Raw genomic sequence first — 25,228 nt, 5'->3', positions numbered from 1 at the left:
ACCCTCCAAATAATTCCCAGTAAAGTTGGAATGAAGAATGCACGTATTGTACGAGTTTAAGAAAACTTCAATAAGGGGAAGCCCTTGTTCTTTGTCTGTTTGATTATTCCATCTCATCTTGGTATGGAGGTATTTCTAAGTACCACGCTCGTAGATTACAATGTGCCCAGAACAAAGTTGTCAGATTCATTCTGGGTAAAGATTTTTATTACCACATTAACCATGCTGACTTTAAAACTCTTGGTATTTTGAACATCAACACTAGGGCTGAACAGCTTCGTCTTAATCATGTTTTTAATGTTTTCCATGGTACCTCTCCAGTCTATATGAGGGAGAGTTTTATTAGAGTAAATAGTGTTCATAACCATAACACAAGAGGTAGTAGTTTTAATTTTCAACTTCCCAAAATTAAAACGCACTGTGCTGGGTCTTTTTATTACAATGCAATTAAAAACTGGAACAGGCTACCTGAAAACATAAAATCCATCCTGCTGAAATACAATTTTAAAAAAGATGCCAAAGCCTACCTTTTAAATCATATGAATGTCTAGCTTGTAAATATCTTTCTCTATCTTACAGTGTTTGTATGCATGTTTTAGTTGTTTTAATAGTTTATTTCTTATCTTTTGTATTTTAATGGTTTTAAGGACCCCTTTGGAAATAAGCTTTTAGCTTAAAGGGTTATCCTTGGCATGTTATCTTCTTTTCGATGCATTTAAGTATATTCCCTTCTTGTATTTTAAATGTTTATCTTTATGTGCAATTTTTTGTTTGTATGCAGATGAAGATTGATATCTTGCTGAATAAAATCAAATCAAATCAAATCAATAAATGCCTTGAGATTGGCAGTAAACTGATTGCTGCAGTTTCAGTATCAGTGAACATAATTTGACTTTCTAAGATATTTATGAGCAGTACTGTTAATCAGGCAGTCATCTCTACATTACTCATCAGGTCTAGTTATGCAACAATTTAGAAAATAACTTTTGTGTATTGCAACTTACTCTGTCTTTTTAGCAAGAAAACTGCTCAAGGAAGCTTTACATTCTTGTATTTTTTTATATTACTTATATGTTGCATTGCCCCTATGATCCCTATCCCTCCATCTGCCCCTATGATCCCTATCCCTCCATCTGCCCCTATGATCCATATCCCTCCTCCTAGATTTTTTTTTATCTCGTCTCTTAATTTGCAGGCTTACTACCCAGGGAATGTTTCAGGTTTACGTTTGCAAATTCATTTTGCAGTACTTAAAAGATATGAGGCAAACAGAGCTACACGAAAATGCTTATAACAATAAAATGCTATTTCTTTGCCTGGTTATCAAGTTTATTAGATTTCATATTTATATCCAAACAATATGCACTCTAAAGCAAATGCAAGGTGATGGTAAAGTAATTAAAATATAAACAACTGCATAATCCTGAAGCAGAAATTGTGTAAGTGAATTGTGTAAGGGAAAAAATTGCAGCAATTGTTTTGTTAATTGAAAAACGCAAATTTCTTTTCAACGATATTACATTGGTCCTAATGTACAATAAAAATTAATTTACTTCAGTGAGTTTTGATGCGTAAGAATTCCAATGGTGAGCAGCTACAGGAAATCTTTTATCTGGCATCGCATAGAAAAATGCTATGAAAGATGCTATACATAAACATGCAAAGATGTATAGCAGTTTTGTATGTGTCCAGGGCCAGTAGTATTTTTAAGAGACAAACTTCAGTGCTTTTAACTACTTTGTACACAAGATTTGACACTAAATTCAATTAAATTCCCTGAGCTACTGTAAATAAATATTCTTTGCTTGCCTTCTAACTTGATGATGTTATGCCAGCCCGGAAATAATTTATTCGGAATCGCATAGCCAAATGCTAAACCAGAACGGGGAAATTGCTATGTTCAATTGCCAGTGTGTAGAGCAGTTTTGTACATGTATAGAGACACATGTTACTTCAACTGGAAAGTACCTGTATAAATTGTTAATACTATACACACACAGTATTAGATTATGTTTATACAGTAAAATACTGTAGTTTTAAGTACTAGTAAGTCACAATCAAGCACTGAAAGAACTGCAATATAATATTTTACATACAGGTTCCAATACACCAGATCATTAGATTACCAAGTGTACTAAAGTGGCTATAATCTCAATGAAATATCAAATGTACCCGCCACAAAATGTGAAAGAACTAGTTAATGATCTTTTAGACTATAATTTTAGACTATAAGTCAAAAAGTTTGTCCTAATTTCTGTCCTACATAACTAGGTTTACGAGATAGAGATCATATATATCTGATCTGACAGTATGGTTTGTATACAGCTCTACGTGTATTGTGTTGATGTCGTAACTTGACAGTACCAACAGATATTCCCAAGTTGGTTTCAACCATCACGGTTTTGAATTTTTAAGACAATTAACCGTAACTATTGATGTAACTATTCATTTAGCAAGTGTACAATATGCATTATATGCAGGGAATATTTTCTCATGTAACGCATTGCAAAATTGCAACGCAAGATGGGCAAACTGATATACAAGTGCAAAGATGTACATAAATTTTGTACACAGTATAAACCAATATATTTTGTAAAGGAACTTTCAAAGCCTACAAAACTAATATCCATACAAAATTTGTACTAATTTATCCCCTGATTATGCCAGACATTAACTGAGCGGTTAATGAGTGCTATACAAAAAGAAGCAGACTACTCATAGCCATTTTTGAACCACATTTTACATTGTACCTTACGTCGTCAGGAATCATTTATATCCTTCACTGCATAGCAAGAAAGGACAAAGTGGGGTAGATCAATACCAGCTTTTGTACACAGGATTCATACTGTATATATATCATAAAAGACAAAATTTGCAGACTGCAAACACAATTTGGACACTAAATTATTCCCCATTTTTCTTACTAAGAAAGATGTTACTGTGTTCCTTCTTAAATTGTAAAATATTAAAGAAGAAATAACCTGCAAAATCCCTCCCCCCCCCCAACAAAAGGAATTTTGTTAATATTAGTTAGCTTTTTTTTTTTTTTTTTTTAATACCATGAGTTTACACATGTATGCTCTGTTTAAACAGAACCTGTTTATTACAATCATGCATTACGTCCAGTAGTGTCCTGTCTGCCAGAATATAGAGAGTTTTTTTTTTTTTCTTTTTTTTTCATTTTCTTAGTTGTTGTTGTATATAGGTTTAAAAAAAAATTGTGAAGGACTCCTTGAATGCTTGGTTGCTCTAATTTCAATACCATTGTGTAACTGACAAGAATGGCAGACTACTGGGTCACATGAAAAACACCTCGAAGCAAAGCGCAGCTCTGTAAATAGCCTGACCTAATCACTACAGTGGGGCAGAACTCGGCTAAGGAGAAGTGTAAACATTGCCACAACAACTATCTGGGGCGCGAGGATGCATTCATTTCAAGCTTGCCTCCAAGGAACAAAAAGGAAAACAAGTAATACACAGTTGTGACTACTATAGATTGAGTGACTGAGGGTATTTTTTAACCTGGCAAGGACTATTTTAGTTGTACATAGCTATTAATTGAGACTTGGTTGAATTGGTGTATATAAGAAAGAATTAAGTGACTGCAAAAGAAGAAAGTTTGCTGAGTCATATGGTGTGTTCACAATGGTTGTGCAATGTTTTACATACAACGGTACAACTGTAGTGAACATATGTAGAATATTGTCTCTTTCAAAAGTTTGCGCTATAACCCTAATAAATTAAAATGGTTAATAGTTTTTTGTGCAAACAAGTACATGCTTAGTTCATATTTAACAATACTGTTAAGGTTTACAGTTCATGCTTAGGTCATATTTAACAATAGTGTGAAGGTTTATGTTACAGTACATGCTTAGATCATATTTAACAATGGTGTGAAGGTTTATGTTACAGTACATGCTTAGATCATATTTAACAATGGTGTTAAGGTTTACGTTACAGTACATGCTTAGATCATATTTAACAATGGTGTTAAGGTTTACATTACAGTACATGCTTAGATCATATTTAACAATGGTGTAAAGGTTTACGTTACAATACAGGTACCTGCTTAGATCATTTTAACAATGGTATAAAGGTTTATGTTACAGTACATGCTTAGATCATATTTAACAATAGTGTAAAGGTTTATGTTACAGTACATGCTTAGAACATATTTAACAATGGTGTAAAGGCTTACATTACAGAACATGTTTTAAGGAAGCATGGTGCATGCACCATAAAATACATCGGTAAAAATTCACTTTGTGCATTTTAATGAAATTTGTTGAGTTTGCAAGATAGAGCGATTGCACACCATTACACAATGACAAACTGACTGTCTTATGAAGTCATTCTAACATATTTCAGAGTTCAGGGAGAATTCGAACCCCTATGATTGAAATCTCCATTTTTAACAAAGTTCTAGAGTTTCTAACATAATCACAGATTTCGTTCATTTCCTCTTCTTTTTTCACATCACAATAACTTCAAAAGTATCATTACCAAATTTGTAAAGCCATTTGTTTAACAAGGAATGGTTCATTCAAGTACACATTTTTCTTCATTCAGCATGGCAGTGATCCATAGGAAAACTGTTGTCTAGGCAACAACATTTTGAAATTGGACTGTCTACCAGCCTCAACATTCATTTGTCAAAGATAAAATCTAGAGAGATGTCTCATTTCTAAATCAATGGTAACCTCATGGTAGCTTTGATCAAACTTCTAGAAACTGATTGATAAAATGCAGAAACTTGCTGTAAGCTATTATGATTATGTATTGATAGATATTGATAGAGATAATTCAATAGCCTCCCAACTGGCTTTTACATTGTTTTCATATAGATCTCGATGCGAATATCAAACCAACCTATGCATGCAAACCAATTCCCAATGCTGCAGTTTATAATTCTTGTTATGTCTACATTTTGCACCATTAACAGCTCTGATGTTATGCTATTACTACTGCTGTCTATATCAACTTAAGTTTAACTCTACTAGTACCTTAAAATGTACATACAGCACAGTCAGTCAACTCTGTGCTTCTATATTCTCCTTCTTTTGACCCCAAAAATGTGCAAGTAAACATTTTAATACCAGCAAGTACAGGTTCCTTGACACATTTATTGGATGTTATATTTTATAGCAGGCAGACTTGGACATCCCTAAACTCAAAGCTAAATTCAAAGCAATACTGAATAAAAGCAACATTACGATATAATATAGCAATACCGTATAATAGGGTAAACATCTTTCATAAAACCATGATCCACACTGTGCATAATATCACTCTTAGTTTAACAAGGGAGGTCGCAGGTTGGGAAGCCTGCTTCAAATCCCGATTGAACAGCTTTGGCAACTTAAATGTGGTATACATTATCCTCTTTTCTGCAGCTTTCAAAGTTGACATCGACCTAGTTTTATTTGCAAGTACTGTGATATTGTACCTCAGGGTAATTTATGAATGCATTCTGGTGTTCAGTTTGAAGAGTGGCTGCATATCAACCTCAAATTATGGAAACCATTAAGAAAGAGAGAGAGTGAGAGAGACGGAATATATTCAAAAGAACTCTTCTTACCTGAGTTGTTTCAGTAAGGTACCAAAAACAGGGCTTTTTTCAACATTCTTTGCTACAAGTTTGATGCAGAATATTTACTTTAATAACACATGAATGCCAGGTAATGTGTGTGGTAATGCCCAATTGGAAGTTAGCATTAAACCTTTTCTCACAAACATGTATCCATCATTCTTGCAGGGATGTCAAGTTCTGTTGAGTTTTGAGAGAACTTAGTGTCTATCACTGACAGGTCAGATAATGTGTGTAAATGTGAGCGATAACAGCTCTTCTCGAAATAGTAGTTGTCACTGTCTGCCATGCCTGATAGTGTATGTACTATATAGCACTATATAGTGTTTACTCCAAGAAATGTCAGCAGGTTAATTTATAACACTAATAATGAGGGCGATAATGACTAGTCTCCAAGATAGTATGAGCATTAAAGATGTATCTTCCATTTTGTGTCTAGTACTGCAGGCCCTGTAGCACTGTTAACAAACTTGTACCACATTATCATTTCTGCAATACGGCAAATAGTGTGCATGCTTACTTTTCACCCACACACATGTCGGGTAGTGTGCACATTACACAAAAATGATTAACCAATAGCAATAATCAATAATAATAATCAATCAATAATCAAATCAGCAGTTTTTTTTTTGCAACACTTAAGCCACCACAAAGGTGGGAGAACCCCGCAAGGGCTTATGGATTACAACTTACATATCGGGTGGCTTCCAATTCAACATTTTTACTCAAATTTGGAATCTTTTCAATATAGAAAGTCATTTCAGATGGGAAAAGCCCGTAGATTGCTCTTGGAGAAAAACCCAACTTACTATGACCTGGCCAGGTATCGAACCCGGAACATCCCAATTGCTAAGCCTCATTCCTTCAAATGCCTTTATCCATTCGGCCACAGCACCGGTTCAACTCTGACTGACTGTAACTGTGTGGTCTCCTAGTACATTGTGGTAATTACTTTTCTTCAAAAGTGCATGTGCATCCATGTGCACATCAAATTTGAAATATCTTTCACTAATACATCAAATATTGTATTTATGTAAATTTGAGTTTTCACAAACTTTAATATAATTTTTTTAAATTTACACTGTTATTTTCATCCTCCTGGGTTGCAAGCTATTGGCAATTGCGAGGACTATTCATGAAATCGAAAAGATGAACAAAACATGATTAAACTATGGAATTATTTCATGAAAGGAAATGGGGTTTTTTTAAACCCTCAATCTAAATTTGAAATCAAACCTTTGGCAGTCCCTATTTGGTGAATTATGTACAATGACATAAGTCCAACACAGAAAATATTTTACCCACAAATTTATAGTAATATTTTCAATTTATCATTTGCAAACCACTGAAGTGTATTCCTAATTGTAGAGTAGTTCTCAAAGATTTTGACCTATTATTGTGAGCTATGTAGTAAGAGATTATGTATTCCTGTAAAACCTTTCTTTCCTCTAATAGCCATGTATGGTACCACCAGGGTGTGAAAATACTATTCAAGAGGTAGAGCTCTCTTTAATTACGTGCTAAATATGTGGCGTAATATTGTAAACAACCTTTGGCAAATATCCATACAAGCTTCATCCACTGATATCCACACTTTTCATGCAACATTTACTGCTCTCCAAACACTTTGGAGAATTTGTGTACCAATGTTCATTTACACTGCCCAACATCATTCCCCCTTCCCTCAAGAAAATTGCCATTTGTTAATCCTGTTATCTGTGTTTCCTTGCCTAACCAAAAATGTAATACTGAACTTAAATACCAAAAGTTGCTTCACTTTTATAAACACTGCGGAACGTCTCATTCTCAGGCAACAAACCGATCGTAGGACAAAAAGATAGCGCCGTAACATTCAAGAGTAGCGTATCCATGATTCCATGCTTCCTTTCGAGAAAGTTACAGGTTTAACTAGGCCTAAGCTACCTTACTCTCGCCCAGACTGATCGCTATCGTTTGCACACCTCAACCTTACTTTTACCATCAATGATAGCAAAACGCTCAATTCGCATTTATTGCCATGTACATGTCAGCTCGAGACACTTCATTATTCATACATTTGCAAATTATTTGTGGCCAATTAAGCTACGGGATTGCCGTAAAAAGCCGCACAATTAAGTACTGACCACTACAAACACAAACTGAATCAAACACTGCCTGAAAAACCATCGCTTGTGTTTTATGCGCGTTATTGTTTGCGACATTATACATCATACAATTCGGAAACTAAAAATTACCACAACATAGCGATAGCAATACTCACTCAGTCCTCAGCGTTAATTATTCCTGCATAACTGGAAGGCGCATACAAGAAATATCCTCAAAATCTCCTTACTTTACGAGCTCCAAAATTCGATCCTTTCTGAAGAAATACTACTGCTGAGCAAACTCCGTTGTAACATGTAGAGTGTATGAGTATCTCACCAAGAGTTGTTTCCGTACCTCGATCATGCACAATGCCGCCGTGTCCTGAAATGAGGTCAATGTTGCTGGGAATTGGGTTTTGAGGTTTATTTAAGTGACAACGATTGTGACCAGATTAAAAATATTTGTTATAAGTGTTATATATTTTGTTCAGTAGAAAATCATTCCTGTACATGTTGTTCTCAAATGAAATATAATTATAATGAATAATATTTTAGTGGATATTTTAAGTGGAAGTTAATATTTTTAAACCTAAAATATTGAGCCAAAGTGTTGTATTTCATAATTCGATGGGAGAGGCTTTTGTTCAACAAAAAGTGTGGTTTGTTTTCATTGGACTATTCCATGTTGTGTAGGGAAAGATCACAAAAAGGACTACGACAGGATTACGAAGAATTATGTAGGGAATTACGACATCCTTTGCGCGGCATTAAACGATCGTAAAGAGATTTGGTGCTTCTCGTAACGAGCAAATTATCACCGTATTAAAACAACTTAAAATACACATGTGGATATAGGCTATTAGTTTAAATAAAGTTCACTTATTTTGATGTATCTTGGCGTATTATCACCTCTGTCAGACAATAAATCAATCCAATTGATTAGCAGAGTTAGGTAAAAGAATATCTAGGTCGGGGTGCAATTGCGCATGCTGCCTCTGTAGGGAAATTTATATCTATGAGAATAAATAGGTCAGAGAGTTGCGTTTTGTGTTATTCTAAGTAGGAGTAATTTCGTTTCTCTCGTAAAAAGTGTGAATATTATTTATATCCCGTGTTTCGTTGGATTGATCGAGATATGCGAGGGAGTTGCGAAGCAGGAATGAGGTGCCTCGTAGGACTTCTGACTTCAAACGTGGTCGCGACCTGCTTGGAAGATGCAAAAGATACACAGTTTAACTAATACTGACAGTAGATTCGGAGATAAACGCTAATAGCCTTCAATATGATTTTGTTGATTTATTTAATTCGGTCTATGTTTGGAATCACTTGCTGAGGTCAAATACAAGTTGTAGTAAAGTACAGGTTATAGAAACAATCAACTATAGCGGATAATTATTGCAATCCGTTTAAATACAACCTCAAGAAAATTGACTCATCTCAAGGCAAGGCTCCATTGCACATTACATCCCTCCACTTAAAGCATAATTATCAGAATGCAAACGCACTGTGACCGATATAAAGAAAGAATCGTCGCTTTGTTGAAAGTGTGGGTTCGCTGAAGCGCCGTGAAGAAATAACCATAATGGCGTACGGGCGTTATAAATGGGGGCGCGCTACAACTTGGTAAATAATGTTTCTGTCCGGATACAATCACTGACCATTGGCAATGAGATATTAAAAATCTTAGTTGATAGTGTCATATCAATTTCAATATTCTTTTTCTTCTTTTTTTCACTCCAGTGTACCAGGTTCCATATTGAGGCCAGCCCTGTGACAGAAAAATATCTTCCATCTTTTCGGCTTTTGACTTGTGGGCCCACTTTGTATTTTACTTGTGTGCATATAATGAGGAATCTGTGGTTTATGTTCAACAAACAGTTCTTTTGAGAGAGAGGAAACATGAATATATTACCTACAATTTAATATCAAGGGGTCATGTTTTTGGGGCAGGCGGGACGTGGGTGGGCACTGGGTTGACTAGGGGTAGATCAGCAGTATGCTAACCAGGATCAAACTTTAACATGTATTTTTTAGTTTTTGTATGGAACAAACTTTGACTTCCGAATTCTTTTTGGCACTAGATGACATTAGGATCAATTCCAATGGTGCAATTACAATTGGAAACTTATGCTGTAACGTTGTTTTTAACTTGAAACAAAATGACTGTGATTTCATAACAACATTTCTTCCTTTTTCTACTTTTTACAATTTTGCATCCATACTTTTAACTTTAAATTTGGCTCCATCCGAAAATTCAACAAAGTGCAGACTATCAGTTACTCTTTGCAGCGGAAGAAAAGATTGTAAAAATTAAATATTAACAAAGTTTAAAAATTTATAGTATTTAACCAAATGAAAGTGTTTCTCGGTTTTTTTTTTTCAGAGCTTCCGTAGTATAAAGCTTAAAATTTATGTTTGTCTATTCGGTACGTGAATTTTGGTTCTAACCTCGCACATTCGCCAAGGTTTTGATGTATCACAAAGCCCATGTGAGTACTTCACAACAATAAGGTGCTAAGGAAACATATATGCAATCCGAACTTTTGTGTTCCTCTTTGCGGACCCCCCCCCCCGCCCCCCCCCCCAACAAACAAATCATTACGGCAATAGGTCTTTATGACGGTTAGACTCGTAGGAACGGAGAAAAAATAAATATTTATATATATACATAAATCTATGACCTTCAAAAACTACTGGATAATTTGGGTGGGAGAGAAAATTGTGAATAGGGAAGGCTGTTTATAGTGTAGACTCTCTGGAGGATGATAAACTGAATATTTTATTTGCCCTATAGTCAACCCAGACTACTGCCAATGCTGTATCGGGGTATTTGTTTGTACACCTTGTACAGGTATACGGCACATATACAGATTTATAGATACTATACTACTATACAATTATTACAATATTTAGTTTTCGATTTTCACCTTACCTCGGTAACTGTATACGTCAATACGCTGTTCCCCCACATAGCATTATTGTACATAGAAATGTTGTCTATACGTGGAAATGTTGTCTATTAGTCTAGTTTACCGACATCCCATTAAGGGGCGCAACCACATTTTCTGTACTGGGTCACTGCCACACTGGGGAGTGAGGACTGAGATAGATGATATGAAGTTAGGGACGGGGTCTAAATGACAAGTGCTGGTAATATTGAGGTAAATGCTTAGATACAACATGGTGCAAACTGAGGAACAATGTGGAAGAATTTTCGACTGCTTTTAGGTTTTTCGGACAAATATGTTATACATTAGTAGTATACGCTACGATTTTTTGGTAAAACTAATTTGCCTGCCAGTGGGGAGGGGTTGATCCTCTTCCCTTGAGTTTACTTTATTTTATTCTGGGGGAGATTATATCCCTTAAATATATACATATAGATATACCCTGTATCCCATCGGGAATGATGAAGTATAAGGCGAGAACTTCGAAGGTCTTATTTAACAAAATATGAAGCAATGATGAATGTAAAATGTTTGTAACACAATTCATCTTTTATACTGAGATTCCGGTTGAATATATCCGCTTAATAAGGCTAATGTTTGCTACCACAAAGATCTCTTGTATACAATGATAGAGAAAGCGATGTCGCCCTGTGGTCGTTTGCGTCGGGTTGGGGGGGGGGCTCCAGAAAATATAGGGTATTAGACGTCAAATTGTGCATTTTGAGGCATCAGTTATTATTAAATTGACAATGAGGTCTTAATTCAAGGTTGTCATAGCTTGTACTGTTTATTGTATGTGTGATTTTTTTTGTGAGATATGAGGGTGTACGCCCCCCCAACCATGCCCCCCCCCACCATTGATCCGCGCCGCGTGAAGTCCTGTGCCCGAAGGAGTGGTCTTATTCTTCCCCCGACCGAATGTATAGATCTTTAATATCTTTTGAAGTTTTGCGAAGGAGTCACTCAGATTTTGCTTCAGAACGTTATCTGGCAAATAATGCCACTAACACGTAAAAGTTAGTTCCCTTATTAAAATAAATAGGCGCTAGGCGGGTGGGTGGGTACATGATTAATTTCAACCTCAGTTAAAAGTAAAATTCGTTGGATCTGGTAAAGATGTACGACAAAGGAAATGTTGCATGAGTATATTACACTGCATTTGCAGTCTATGGTCTCCAATAACAAATGGAAATACCCTACAAAACCTTTCGTTTTCTTCTTCCTGTCCCATTTTATTTCCACTATACCCTTCTTCCCTTCCTTCACTTCTCCTTCTCCCCCTCCTTCTGCCCATCCTTCTCTCCCTCCTTCCCCTCCATCTCCCCTCCTTCTCCCCCTCCTTACCCTTCTCCTTGTGTCTGCTGTATATCAATATGTTTGAGAGATAACTAGAGTACGGACAACATCTAAAGTGTTTGGTCGTTCATGCCCGCCAATGACCCCATCATCTCATTGAGAAATCTGAGGCGCGTAATGGAATTGTTGACAAACAGAAAAGAGAGAATACGGGCGAAAGATTAAAAGAAACAATATGCATTTTAATATGTCTCATTCCAATTCAGCGCCATTTTGTCTCTTCTGATTCTGTGTTATCGATCACAGTGGATGATAGATGATCCAATGATGAAACTTCCATGTAGATAGGACAATTCTCATCTGTGATAGATTTAACACGCACCGTTACGTGTACCACGAGCTTTGTCCTAATTATTCTCTCCCCTCATAGTATGTGAAAACGTTGTGACTAAATGTTTTAAATCGAGGGCGACAATACGAAAAGATTCGAGTTGGATTTTTTAAAGGCGAAAGGGGTTAACCCAGGTACATTAGTGATCGATGAAATGGGTATTATTTAATTTGATGGTTGTAATTCTTGCAGGCCGCAAACAAAAGTGCTGTTTATTATTATTTTAACTGCAGTGACAACTCTGTAGTTCGTTTTATACATTGTTGAGTTGGTGGACATATGTTTGCGATGAAACATCACATATTTCACGATGAGATATCATCATCTTTAACGATAAAGTGTTTTCCTTTGAACAAACAAACGATTGCATTTGACTTCAAAAGCATAGGCTACTTCTATACTAACGATAATAAATAATAAACGGCCTATGTAGATACAGTCATTTTTACAATGAAACTAACTATAGGTATTCATACAAGCGTGGAGATATCTGAACTGTATACAATTAAAGTCGACTATGAAAAGTTTTGGCTCATTTGGGGTATTTTTTTAATAATGGAGAGACTAGATAGAAGTATATATAGTTGAAGATGTGAAAGGCGTGATATTTTGCCCTAATATATCTTCTGCCTTACCTACCATATCGGAGATGGGTATATGGCTCGAGAATATGACCTCTGAGCTAAATATGATTCAACTCCAGAATAAGTTGGCTTCTGAATTCGATAACGTATAGTCGTAAATTTGATCCCATCTACCAGAGCGACCGACACGAAGCATTATTAATGTTAATATACTGTACAACGTGGGTTGTTAGAAATACGTGATGTAAAATTTCCTCCCTCCCAGGTAGCTGTACGGCTATAAGGAATCTTGACGTAAGTACCCTTGACTTCCCTTTTCGTATAATGTATTCCTCTTTACTGGCCCCATATTTTTCTTCCGTGCAACCTCTTTCAGATTGGATCATCGGAAGTGCAGCAGCTTCGGCCTTTTATCATCGCCATCGCCGAGACTAAAACCCTATAGGAGGGCATTCTAAACGACTTTCTCCTGGGTCACGTTGTGGATAGTAAGTTGTAGGAGCCAAGTAGTTCTGCCCAAAGCATCGAAAATACAAAATAGATAAAACAGAGGCGAACCTCAGAAACCAGCAAGGTGGAAATGGTCAATACTTCATGAATAATTCATGAGTTACCTATAGAGACCATTGACCTCGTCGAATGACGCCATTGGAATTAAATCACGGTGACCGGAACTGCTAGTCCAAAGAGGATTGAAAGAAGAGAAATCCAACTGCATATCGAGGGCCACATGTTGACGTCATCTTTACTAATATACCTCTGAGGTTGGCAAAGAGATTATTAAACCTCTAAGAATCAGTCTCAATTAGTTAGGACCATCAGCTAAAATTTCATGCAAGAACTGAAGAATAGATTGAAGAACAACCTATACACATGCAGCCTTTAAGGCCTTTTTTTGTTGCAATTTTCAGTAAAATTGCTTTTGACCTAAGTAAAACAGTTCCCTGTTGGTCTCTGCTATGATCGGGCCGAGGCAAACCAAGGCAAACTAGTTGGCAATTGCAGAAAAATTACCAACAAAAGTTCGGTAAACAATCCTTAAAAATGAAGTAACATCTGGCTTATGTATTCGGGCTTTAGTGGAACCAGTGACCACAGTAACAAAGTTCATGCTCTCCGTACAACTAATGAGATATCCACTCCTACGTTGGTAACAACTCCTTATCAAGGCAAGTTGTTCGAAATCTTAGCCTCTTTAGCTAGAGGGAGGGATCAAAGAGATGTGTACCATTAACATTAATTGACCAATGGTATGGGGGCTACTCGTACCCATCCCACCATCACCACTTTATGTTCGGGTAACCCTATCGGTTGGTTACGATATGCGTACCGGTAACTCTGTATCGTTTAAGCACGCAGAACGAACAGTTAATATTTTACTGTGCAGAATGCAGTCATAATTTCGCCGAGAACGCGTCACATTATTTTGTTGATTAGTCTGGCGCACACATATTTGAATATAGTGATTATGGTATATTTCACGCAGCTTACTGAGCTGATTGGTATTATTACCATCCATTGATAACATTGACACAATCTTGAGTCTGTTTATTTCTTTTTTGTTTCTTTGCTCGCCTGCTTGCTTGTTCAAGGATTGTTGACTAAGCAATTAATGAATGGTCCAATCAACCTTCTCGTCAAATGGATCACATAGGAACAGACTACATAATATGCTTACACTCAATTTTCAGACATTTTCGCAGATTGAGTAACTTGATAAAAATTCCCACCATAATAATTCCATAACAACTCCCTGATAATACCCAACTGATAGGAAGACACAACTGGGACAGATAATTTGAATGGATGTGACCTTGCCGCAAACAAATCAGCGTCGGCGATTCTTCACAAAGACATGGTCTTACTTATAATTAATTAAACAATTAAGCCATCTGCAGAAATAGAACGTCGGAAAAAGTGAGCCCCAAGTGATCACGTATTGAACGAGAAGTTTCCGTCTGTAAAATGTCGAATTAAATTAATTTGATTAGCTTTACACTAGTGTGTTATAAGTATGTCCTCTCGCCGAGATGTTAAATAGAAAGCAGTCTAAGTTTCTAGCTTTATAAAGGCCTACGTACAAAGGATAATTGGATTATTTCAATTAATCAGCTTTATTATTTTCGTTTAGAAGATATATACAGACATCGTTTGGAGGGAGTCTTGAAAGTGCATTGAGGCTATATATATATATATATATATATATATATATATATATATATATATATATATATATATATATATATATATATATATATATGGGGGGGGCTGCCATTTTGTTGATGCGGAAGTCAAGTATATAGGAGGGGAATTTTTAATTTTCCCTCGTGTTTTCATTTCATGTTGTAAAAGGTGAAACCAAAGCCAGTATAAAAACTTGAATAGATTAATATCGATTCAGCATTTACAAACTAATCCATTTCTATTATTAACGGAAAATAGACAATAAAATAAATAAGAAAATAAAAAATATAAAAAATATGTGTCTATTTTATGTCTCATTTTAGACTTCTGTCTCCAGTCTTGTGTTTCAAGGAACTATACAACTGTGTTTAATCTCCCAGATTAAACATTTTTTTTATCTAGTTGGGGAAGTAACTCCCAACTCTCTCAACCAAACATATACTATAAGAATGCTGATTGGGTTTGCCTCTCCTTTTACTCGACTAAGATTGCATCGGGTTAACCTAATTACTGTTAGTTTCATTTCAAATATCGAACAGGAGTGAAGCATATTGAGAATTTCCAAAATTAATGTTATTGATAGATTTCTTTTTCTACACCAATTCTTTGTACCATTGCTTCCAATGATTTTCTGTATAGACTAGAGCATCAATCACTTTTGAAGGAAAAGGTTTTTTTTTCTGTTGAAGCTTTCAATTGGTCGTAAGTTACCTTATATATCCCGGTGAAAATAATCCTCCATAGGCCTACTCATCACATTTTACCGTGCACGCTACCACGCTCCTATTACTCTTCATCTTTGATGTCAAAACAGAGGCATCCGAGCGAAGTTTGACGAGATTGGTGATCGCTAATTAAATACATCAGTCGTGGTTATTAGGCAGCACTTTAATGAGCTTTTAGAGAAAGACGATATTTAGATCTATAGAGTGTTAAGTTTATTATTTTTTTTCTCCTCATCATCATCTTCATCTTCTTCTTCTTCTTAACCAGAAAAAAACTCTTATAATGGCTCAGTTGGTTTCAATTGAGAACCAACGTCCCAGATGTGTCAATTTGTCGTGAAGAGCTCGACCTATTAATCTTAACTATCGTTGAATAAACTATAAGCTTACTCGATGTTTCCTATATGATTCTCTGGTTACAGGTTATGAGACGGGACTAATAGAATCGGTTCATCGAGGAGGGACTTGATGTCTGCTTGGCCGAGTGATGATTAGTTTGTTGTTTTAGTTAAAGATGTAATCATCATGAACTAACCCGAAATGAACCAAGACGGGGATTTCGGGGAACAAAAAAAAAAAAAAAAAGGTCAATATACGGAGACTTTCTTTGGATTAGAATGATAATAAGGATTGTCGATCGGTCGGCCAGTCACCGTAATGTCTTCCCCTTCACCCCTGTAAATACTTGCGCTGAACACACGTTGTCATTCAAAATGCATGGTAAAGGTTTTGTTCCGATCTGTTGAAGGGTTTTTGGAAGCACTCTCTGCTTATCGTTGGGTACGTAAGTATAAGCTTGAAGGAATGGACACCCTTTTACACCCATATGTAGTTGCATATTGCATCTATAATTATATCTATATATATATATCGATATATTTCTATATATATATATATATATATATATATCGATATCACTCTAAAAACAAAAGAGTGAATTTTCACTCGAATGGAGTGAATTCTCACTCTTTCTTAGAGTGTAGTGAGTGATCACTCCACGACGAGTGAAATTCACTCTTTCAAAAGAGTGAGAATGTTCACTCCTTCAAAGAGTGAGCTTTTCACACTGATGATATATATATATATATATATATATATATAGGCCTATATGTATATATATATATATATAGCCTATATGTATATATATATATATATATATATATATATCATCAGTGATTTCTGTCAAACCCACATTCTACCTTTCAGAAAAGCAGGTAATAATTTCATCGTGTAATTAAGTGTCGCCATAGAAACTGTAAATTTAAGATTAAACACGCTCAAATCATGTTGAATGGAGGTTTAGTAGACTATTCGTGGAATACCGTATGTCCACAAAGTCGGAAGAATTCACACAAGTGGAAAACTTTGATTCCAGCATGTAGTTTAGCTCGATAAGCCGCTCTCTGCACTAATAATCGACCGGCATTCATATTTGTGTGTATATGTTGGTTATCTGTGTACAAAATTTTCAGCGAGGCTGTGTACGCTGTATAGAGCGAATCCGTGACTTGTATTGGTCTTCTTAAAGAGCAATGATCTGGAGCAGCTCTGTGTATATTAGGTAAACGACCCCCCCCCCCCCCTCCTGCACAGGGAGAGATAAACTTACAGAACAACAAACTCTGTGTAGATTATGTATCCTCTCGATGCTGACACCGAGGAGTAAACCGTATTACATGTACAGATCAGTTTATATCGTTTTTTCGTGTGTAAAGTTAGAACGACAATGGTTTCTCACTTAAACAACACGTCCGTCTTCAATCACCGCTCTGCGACAATCTTTCAGAAGCTATGCAATTAAGAAATATAACCATCCCACTCTGACATGTGTATTCCAAAATGTATTAAATATCTTAAAGCAGACGCTTTCATGAAGCATCATGTCATGTTTTCTACGCTGTCATTCCATTTCTAAGTACTTCAGATTAAATGAATTAACATTCGCAACAAGGACATCCACACAAACAAAAACTGTACCCGATGCTGTTTACTGTTCTTTCATGCTTGTCATTTCTAAGGCTTATATACTGTATTAATTGAATATAACATCTAGATTGTTACTGCAGGCATATACCTAGAGTATGATAGTAGTCTTGGTTTAAAATTGTCGTGGTTGTCGAGTAAAAGAAACATGGAAAAAGGACAGAATTGGGAAACGAAAACAGATATCGGCTCTCTCTTTAAGCGCAATCAGTATTGCCCCCAAATATGCTAGAAAGGTGAATAACGGTCACCCTTGCTGAAATTTTAACAAGCAGTTATACTACTACTGTAAAAGGTCGTTACCCACACTGAGATATCTGAATGTCTTTTTTGGTTGGGAACAATTTCGAGAATAAGAGCCTCTAGGAAGGTACTTCTGGAAACCGTTTTATCACTTATTTGGGGATAATATTGAAGACCAGAATAGTACGTTTCAAATGAATATCGCGTTTTGTGCAGAATTCTGCTGATATTGGTTAATATTATTTTACCTTTAACTCAATATATTCCTTTAAGATTCCCATGATGTCGTAAAAGTGATATACATTGCAATATGTTACTAAGCCAGCAGCCCGCAGTTGAATACTCTAATGTTCCGAATACAGCCGGCCGGCCATCTCAGACGAGACGAAAGTATATCAAACAGAGAAAGCGCGCGATGCAGAGAACTCCCAGTGTCAAAAGCACACTGGAGAGCGCGGAGACACGGAGCTCTACGTAGTACAAGCAAGTGATGAAACATTTCAAATATTGCGTCGAAGAACGTAGCTGTCTGCTAAGCCTGATTTACGATCAAATTATTAACGACTGGCATTAAATATGTTGTGATTGTTTTATTGTATTGCCAGCAACATCATAAAATGAGATTGTTGACTTGAGAAGCTTGGCATGAGGTTGAAAGGTTCAGCTCTTTAACGGTACACACGGGTACCGACCTTGGATTGTATCAGCTTTTAGGCCGGGGTTCAATGCTCTAGCGTACGCTGATAGTTTCTGCTCGCCACGGTAGACGATCCCGCGAGCGGCATTGACCTTGATAAAACTGCTAGGGATTAAGGCCTTGCCATTTGATTTACGTATATTTACATCAATCATTATTTTTGTTCGCTATAACATGTAGACTAAGAACATACTTATATGAAAATGAAGTAGTAACTTTATCGATTGCGTTGTTTTCAGAGTCCTCGAGATACAACACACAGACGCGTACAGGGCGTTAAGATGACTGACTATATTGTTGCATTCGCCGTATTTGGTCGAACGTTCTTCAGTTCTTTAACATGCAATGACGTGTTATGTGCATATTTTTTCCATCTTCCTATACATTCTTCTTGTTTTCAGTCTTTGTAATGAAAATCACCAAGGAAATAAGCTGGAAGCAGGAAACCCTTGACACGGGGGGGGGGGATGACATTAGTTGAACCACTCGGTCAGAACTGGACAACACGGATTTGTTATGGTTATTATAATTACTGGTCTCAATAAGGTCTCAATTATTGTGGGGTATGAAACTACAAACTACGGCCATTTAAACAGATCTCAACTTTCTGATAAAGTTAACCCCCCCCCACCCCACGCCCTCCTCGTCAGGCCTGATCGTAAGTCATATTTCCGTATGCAGTCCATGAGTTAAACGGTAGGTCTATATACACCAACAAAATATTCGATTCAACCCCTTGATCGAATCGCGTCTCGACAGCTCTATAAAGTCATGTCTAGTCAAGTCACGCTAACAGCCCTCGATCCAAATAAGCTATCCTCGTGTTTTAAGACTGTAGGACTAAGTGCCTCATGTTCATAAAAACTGAGGTTGGGTTAATTTAAATAAAGAACTTTTTTGCCGAGTTCATTAAACTTTCTCCGTGGAAGTGGGCCTAAATAACAGTAAACCATACAGCACATACTATACTTCTGACACAGTTGGATTATATACTGAAGTTTACATACACAACTGACAATGTTTGGTTTATGACGTCATCATAAAGCCTAAGTCCATGTATGTCCTTAGTGCTTGATTTTTTTTTTTTTGTCTCGCACATAGCATATAGCTTAAGAACTAATCGAATAACATACACAGGAGCGTATAGACAAAATATAGTTTTATACGCCCGTGCTAAAAGGTCCTGTGGAATTTGTTTTGTTTTCTTTGCTGCTTTCCAATATCTTACTTTTCATCGCCAAAGAGTCAAGTGCACCTGCTTTTAAGCCTCTCGAAGACTGAGCAGAAACTCACGTCCTGACAAACACACTGACCTTTGACCACCGTTGACAAATAACAACAAAGAGAAGGATTATCGCGAAGTCGAAACGTAGTGCCGTCAAAAACATTGTCCTTGATCATGTACTAGGTATAAAGAACTTATACCAAGAGACGGCAGTGCACATGCAAGTCGCAGTAGCCTAAACACTAATTACGAATGTTACTCCTACGACAAAATGGACTTCTTCTCTCCTATTATCATTGCTATTACTCAGTTGTCTTACAGACGTTCGGAGGACAGCATCCTGTTTGCGCATTGAGTAATCATGCCACATCATTAGATATTTTCTCGATATCTCTGCTCTCTGTGTTTGTAAGCTTTTTTAAAATCCTGAGTAGTAATTAGCGTCTCAACCTTTTGATATTTAACTTAAACCTTTAACACAATGTAGAGTGTTTAAGAAAAAACTTGTGAACAAAAATCGATAAAGTTTTGAATAGCGTTCTGTTAAATTCTAGTTCGTGAAGAGTGGTATATCGATATAGTCATGTTTAATTTTAGGATACACGTGTTGTTGTACTTTTGAACATTTCTATGTAATTTACTATGTAGCTTTTTAGGTTGGAGGGGCGTCAGGTGAACCCGTTAGCCATCTCAGTGGTATACCACTGAGATGGCTACTGTGCTCGCATGATACAGAGGAATACAATTGACCACGTATGTCTGTGTCACGAGAGTTTATTTCCTTTATTTTCCTATTTTCGATAGGAAGGCTACAATATCATCATGCTTGTACAACAACAACAACATAACGACAACCAACATTAACGAAACTAAAATCATTCATGACTTAGATCAAGCAGGGTCAAAGTTCGAGGACCAAATCTTTCAACCTTTGAGGACAACCTTGAGACAGACAGCCTACAAGCTATATCGAACAATCTAAGTAGACAGCCATAGTCAACACGCATGACAGAGACGTGGTTTATAATAATTAATGAATGTTCATATGTTGTAACATAGTTAAACAGTTCAGCAAGCAAGAATCCACTGTGTTCTCTACTTTGAATTTACCTCTGTCACCCCCCCCCCCCCTGCTCCCCTCCCTCCACTTATCCACTACACCAACCAAATACATACATAAAGACGTTTCACGGCACCGCCTAAGCTGGGATGATCATTTCCATTTCTGTAATAGCATATGTACGTTAGAGGAGAAAAAAGTACTTTTTTTATATTATTGGGTGTTTTATTGGTTAATTTCTCATTGTGTAGTTTTTAAGAAAAGCTGTTTGTATCGTTGTCTTTCGTATATGACTAAGAACCAGCTTTCACTTTGCAGAGATGGTCACACAAAATTGATTGGTGAAAAATGATGTCTAATAATGAGGGCGTAATTCCTGAAAGTATCTGCAGTATTGGTAAAACATCTGCTAGACTAATCACGTTGAATAGTTATATTGTTCCTAATCCTCTATTATTATTATTATTAATCAAAATAATACAAATGGAATGAAAAGTCCCAATGGGAGATTCATAGACCGTTTTCCATCTCAGCTTGACTGGTTTTCCTTCCTTCCTTTCCCTCCATTTTGCATTCGTCGTTTTCCTCTGGACCAGATGTCTGATGACAAATTGACATTTTATTCATTTATTGGAACTCCTTGAATCATCTCACGCATATTGGTTCTCATCAAACTCTTTACTATAGTTTACGCATTCGTATGAGAACTCGAGACAGACAGACATTGTTATATGATGGGTGACCGAGCTTCATGTAAAAACTATGTAACGTAGTAGGCTGTACTGACATCAAAATGACAACATTTGTAGGTTACACCGTTCCTGTATAGCACAGATCTATATCACCCTGTAACTTTGAGTGGTTTATCGCTTTTAGGCTGTTTATTGGAGCGTTTGAAGCCGTAGTCAATAAACTGATAACTAGGATGTTTATTACGAATTTTAGAGTAACTGTTTGTCACGGTCTCATTCCAACGGCTGGCAACCGTATGTTCAATCAACGGACTGCATGGTAAGCCTACTACGTACTATGTGATGAAATACGCCTCATCCGAGCAATGACCGATATTGTGGGTGTTTCATAATATCGCAGGGTATATATTCTAATCAACGTAATTAAATTATCCAGTGGTGGCCCCACAAAGAGCCATCAAATGATATATATGCATGCAGAGTCATTGGTATCAGAAAATGGGCGTAAGGACGGGTGGGGCGGGATGCTGTATGATTTTCTGCTGCATTTTCCACTTCGATCAACAGAAAGTGGCTCCCGACATCGATTTTATTGGCAATAACTTCATTCCATATTTGAATATCTTTATGGTATTTCCGCCGGTTTCTCATATCAGCCAGCAATAACGTTTTTCTCATTTCAATTGTGCTTTATTGCGTGTACAGTGTCTTCGCTATACTAACTCTTAATCCCTAATTGAGTTCAGGTTGGTATATACGAAGCTATAGGCACTAAACAACAAATATCATGAAAGAGCAAATTTAATAAGTAATCTATATTTAAAGTAAGTTTGAGACAATCTGTTGCAAACCGTAGTACCCATTACAAAAATCCGTACCCAGACGCTATAGCAAAGCTCTTATAGGTTTATTAACCAATGAGAAGCTCTGTAATAATCTCCCCCAATTGACGATCGTCCCGTACAGACCAAAAAGTCAGTAAGTTGCCCATGATTTGGGTGTACAATTGTGTCATTGAGTTAACTAATGTTAAAAAATTTAATGATGTGCAACAAGTTTAACATTCTCCTGCCCTTTTATTCCAATACAGTGCGTGGGCCTACAGGGACAGAGCCCCTGCATCCCACCAAGCACCATATAAGCGGGCCACTGCACAAATCGTTTACACCATCACTTGTATAGAGGGGTGCGCAGGTGGGTTATTTTAATTTCTAAGAGGTGCAAGAAATCGAGAAGGTTATCAAGACACACTGCATATTACATATCAAATTGCAGGCTAGCAGCCAAATGCCAATGTATGGGGTATTATACATTACATTGTATGTAACGAGTGGTAAAACATTAACTGTAATGAGAAATCTTTGTTAAGTTTAGCAAACGCCTTATAAATTACTTTTTCTTAAATTTAATATACCATATAGTAACCGTGTCTTCTATTATTTTTTTTTCCAGTTACAGACAGGCCAGTCGCATGCCACACCCCTATATGTAATGAATTTTTCCATAATGACGATCGGATCAGCGAAGTTTGAATATTGCTCAACGGGTATATTTTTTAGCATAAGATTTTGGCTTGCTTGCTTATATCTCAGTAATTAGAACTTGTAATAAATGACTAAAAATGATTGCTTCTTAATTTATATTTGCTTTCAGTGCAATTCTTCTTCAGAAATCGCAAGAAAGGTGTTTTTGCGTGTGTGTGTGTGCGTTTGTTTTGTACTGAACAAAAGAATTCCGAGGACTTGAACAAAAGGATTCCAGGTTCTCGGTTGTGATTTCTAAAGAATCACCACGTCCTCGGAAGAATTCTATTGTATGGGGTATTGTTAAGGTTAGGGTACGTGGATTTAAACAATGGAAATACAATGGGGGCCTCGATCTGAATGTATTACAAACATGTATGTGTGTGTGTGTGCATGCTAGGTTTTCTGAACATCACTATTCCGTAACGGATTCTGACACTCATCACGTATGGAGGCGGATAGCTTGCACAAGAAACCTCCACGAATCTCAGAAAAGAATAAGGTCGTCGACGCATTCATATTGTATATATCATAGCCTTCTTTACTTTATAATTTATCTATGTCTGGATTAGGACAGTGACGTAACCGTATCAGTATAGTACGTTCCTACGATGTGAGAGTGGACAGGGGAGGGGGGGGTGGGCGGGGGGTGGCCGTTGTGGAGGAAAAGGAACATGGGCAGTGGCTGCGAAGCGACCGGTATACTGTTGACAGAAAGAGGAAAGAAGGCGTGTTAAAGGCATTGAAGACTCGCCCCAAACAGCGTGCCATCATCTTAAAAAGTTAACTTTTCGTTGCTTGCAAGTGAAGTTTTTCTCTTGTCGCTACAAAATGCAGACAGTAATGAAGCGTGATACCTTGTTATCTTTATCTAGACCTGAGATGTCCATCGCTGTATCGTTGTACACTGTGCTGTGGGTATCGACGGCAGCTGTATGTACTGACTTTACACTAGTGTCTAATTACCGACGGTAGCAAGCTGTGTATTTTCTGGGAATGATGGGGGTGTCTAACACTTCTGTTACACCTCATTCAAAACTAGGTCAGATTACCGGCATTAGACGTTTCTTTGTGAGCGAGTCTTCACATCCTTTAAATACGCCCAGTGTAAAAACGCCAGCAGTGGTATAATACTGCGAGAAGAAGGATGTCCATCAAGATCACAAACCCGCATATCGCTGTAGTAGAAGTTATCCACAATCAGGTGATGACCGCATTTACTCTTTGTAACGCGGTCATTAACGTATTTAAAACCTTAAATTTGTGTGGTCAACTTGAGGACTTCATATCCAGCTTTAGAGAAGTGCCAGTAACTTTGTTTTGGGTTTTACGTTCTCTCAGTTGATTGCCATGGTGTTACATCGAAAAAGAGGTCAATGAAGCATCACTGGAAAGTTTCCTTCACACTGACAACTAAAATCGAAAGTCGATAAAATCAAAGCATTTGACTGTTTAGCTGCTCTCAAAATTTCGTAGTGCACGACGTATGCCCTTGTATGTGATGACCTAGTTTTTCTTCTTTTTAAAGTGGCATCGAATTGTGCGTTCATCGTGATTGATCTAGATAATCGTTATTATATCGGTACGTGGTTCGATAGGGAAAAATGACAAAACTGCTCGTATACAGTCGCACACATTACCCTGTGATGTGGGGCCGGTGGGTGGGAGGGTGTAGAGCGATTTCGAGACCGACTAGCTTTTTTTTTGTTGAGACAAGACCTCAGTGACTAACCGTAAAGTAAGCCGCAACAAAAGCGGTTATTTGTTTTATAACTAAAGCTGCAGCCTTCCCAAAGCTGCAGCACTTTTTGGGGGAACAATATATATGAGAAAGAGGACTTCCAACTTCTCTTGAATGTCGGTAGTCAATACCTTGGCGAAACCCCCAGAAACTTAAGCAGTTTGCTGATATTTCTTGTTCTCTCGTAGCGACTTCTACGCACAAAAAGGACATTACATTTCTCTGCTGTAGCGTTTTGATAGCCTAATAATGTCCAAGTCTATGA

The 25,228-nt window shown here is 36.9% G+C and overlaps 1 protein-coding gene and 2 long non-coding RNA genes across 4 annotated transcripts in view; 2 read left to right on the top strand and 1 right to left on the bottom strand.

Moving 5' to 3' along the window:
• The window catches only part of LOC139966798 (nuclear hormone receptor E75-like), a 142,548-nt gene extending 134,480 nt beyond the window's left edge, over positions 1-8,068 (bottom strand). Inside the window, exon 1 of one of the 2 annotated variants that reach the window (XM_071970161.1) lies at positions 7,848-8,068. The gene's annotated coding sequence lies outside the window, so the exon portion shown is untranslated. The remainder of the gene's footprint in view (positions 1-7,847) is intronic. The other variant, XM_071970162.1, reaches the window with a different exon arrangement.
• LOC139966801 (uncharacterized) lies at positions 3,040-9,648 on the top strand. Its single transcript, XR_011792761.1, has 3 exons — positions 3,040-3,469; positions 6,339-6,531; positions 9,412-9,648. It is a non-coding gene; the product is annotated as an uncharacterized lncRNA (long non-coding RNA).
• A 10,428-nt stretch (positions 9,649-20,076) lies between these two features.
• Positions 20,077-23,247, top strand: LOC139966036 (uncharacterized). Its single transcript, XR_011792421.1, has 3 exons — positions 20,077-20,355; positions 22,790-22,893; positions 23,152-23,247. It is a non-coding gene; the product is annotated as an uncharacterized lncRNA (long non-coding RNA).
• Positions 23,248-25,228: the final 1,981 nt, after the last annotated feature.

Source organism: Apostichopus japonicus, chromosome 4, assembly GCF_037975245.1.
Source record: "Apostichopus japonicus isolate 1M-3 chromosome 4, ASM3797524v1, whole genome shotgun sequence".
Classification (NCBI taxonomy): Eukaryota; Metazoa; Echinodermata; class Holothuroidea; order Aspidochirotida; family Stichopodidae; genus Apostichopus; species Apostichopus japonicus.
This window is presented reverse-complemented; position numbering and strand designations above follow the sequence as displayed.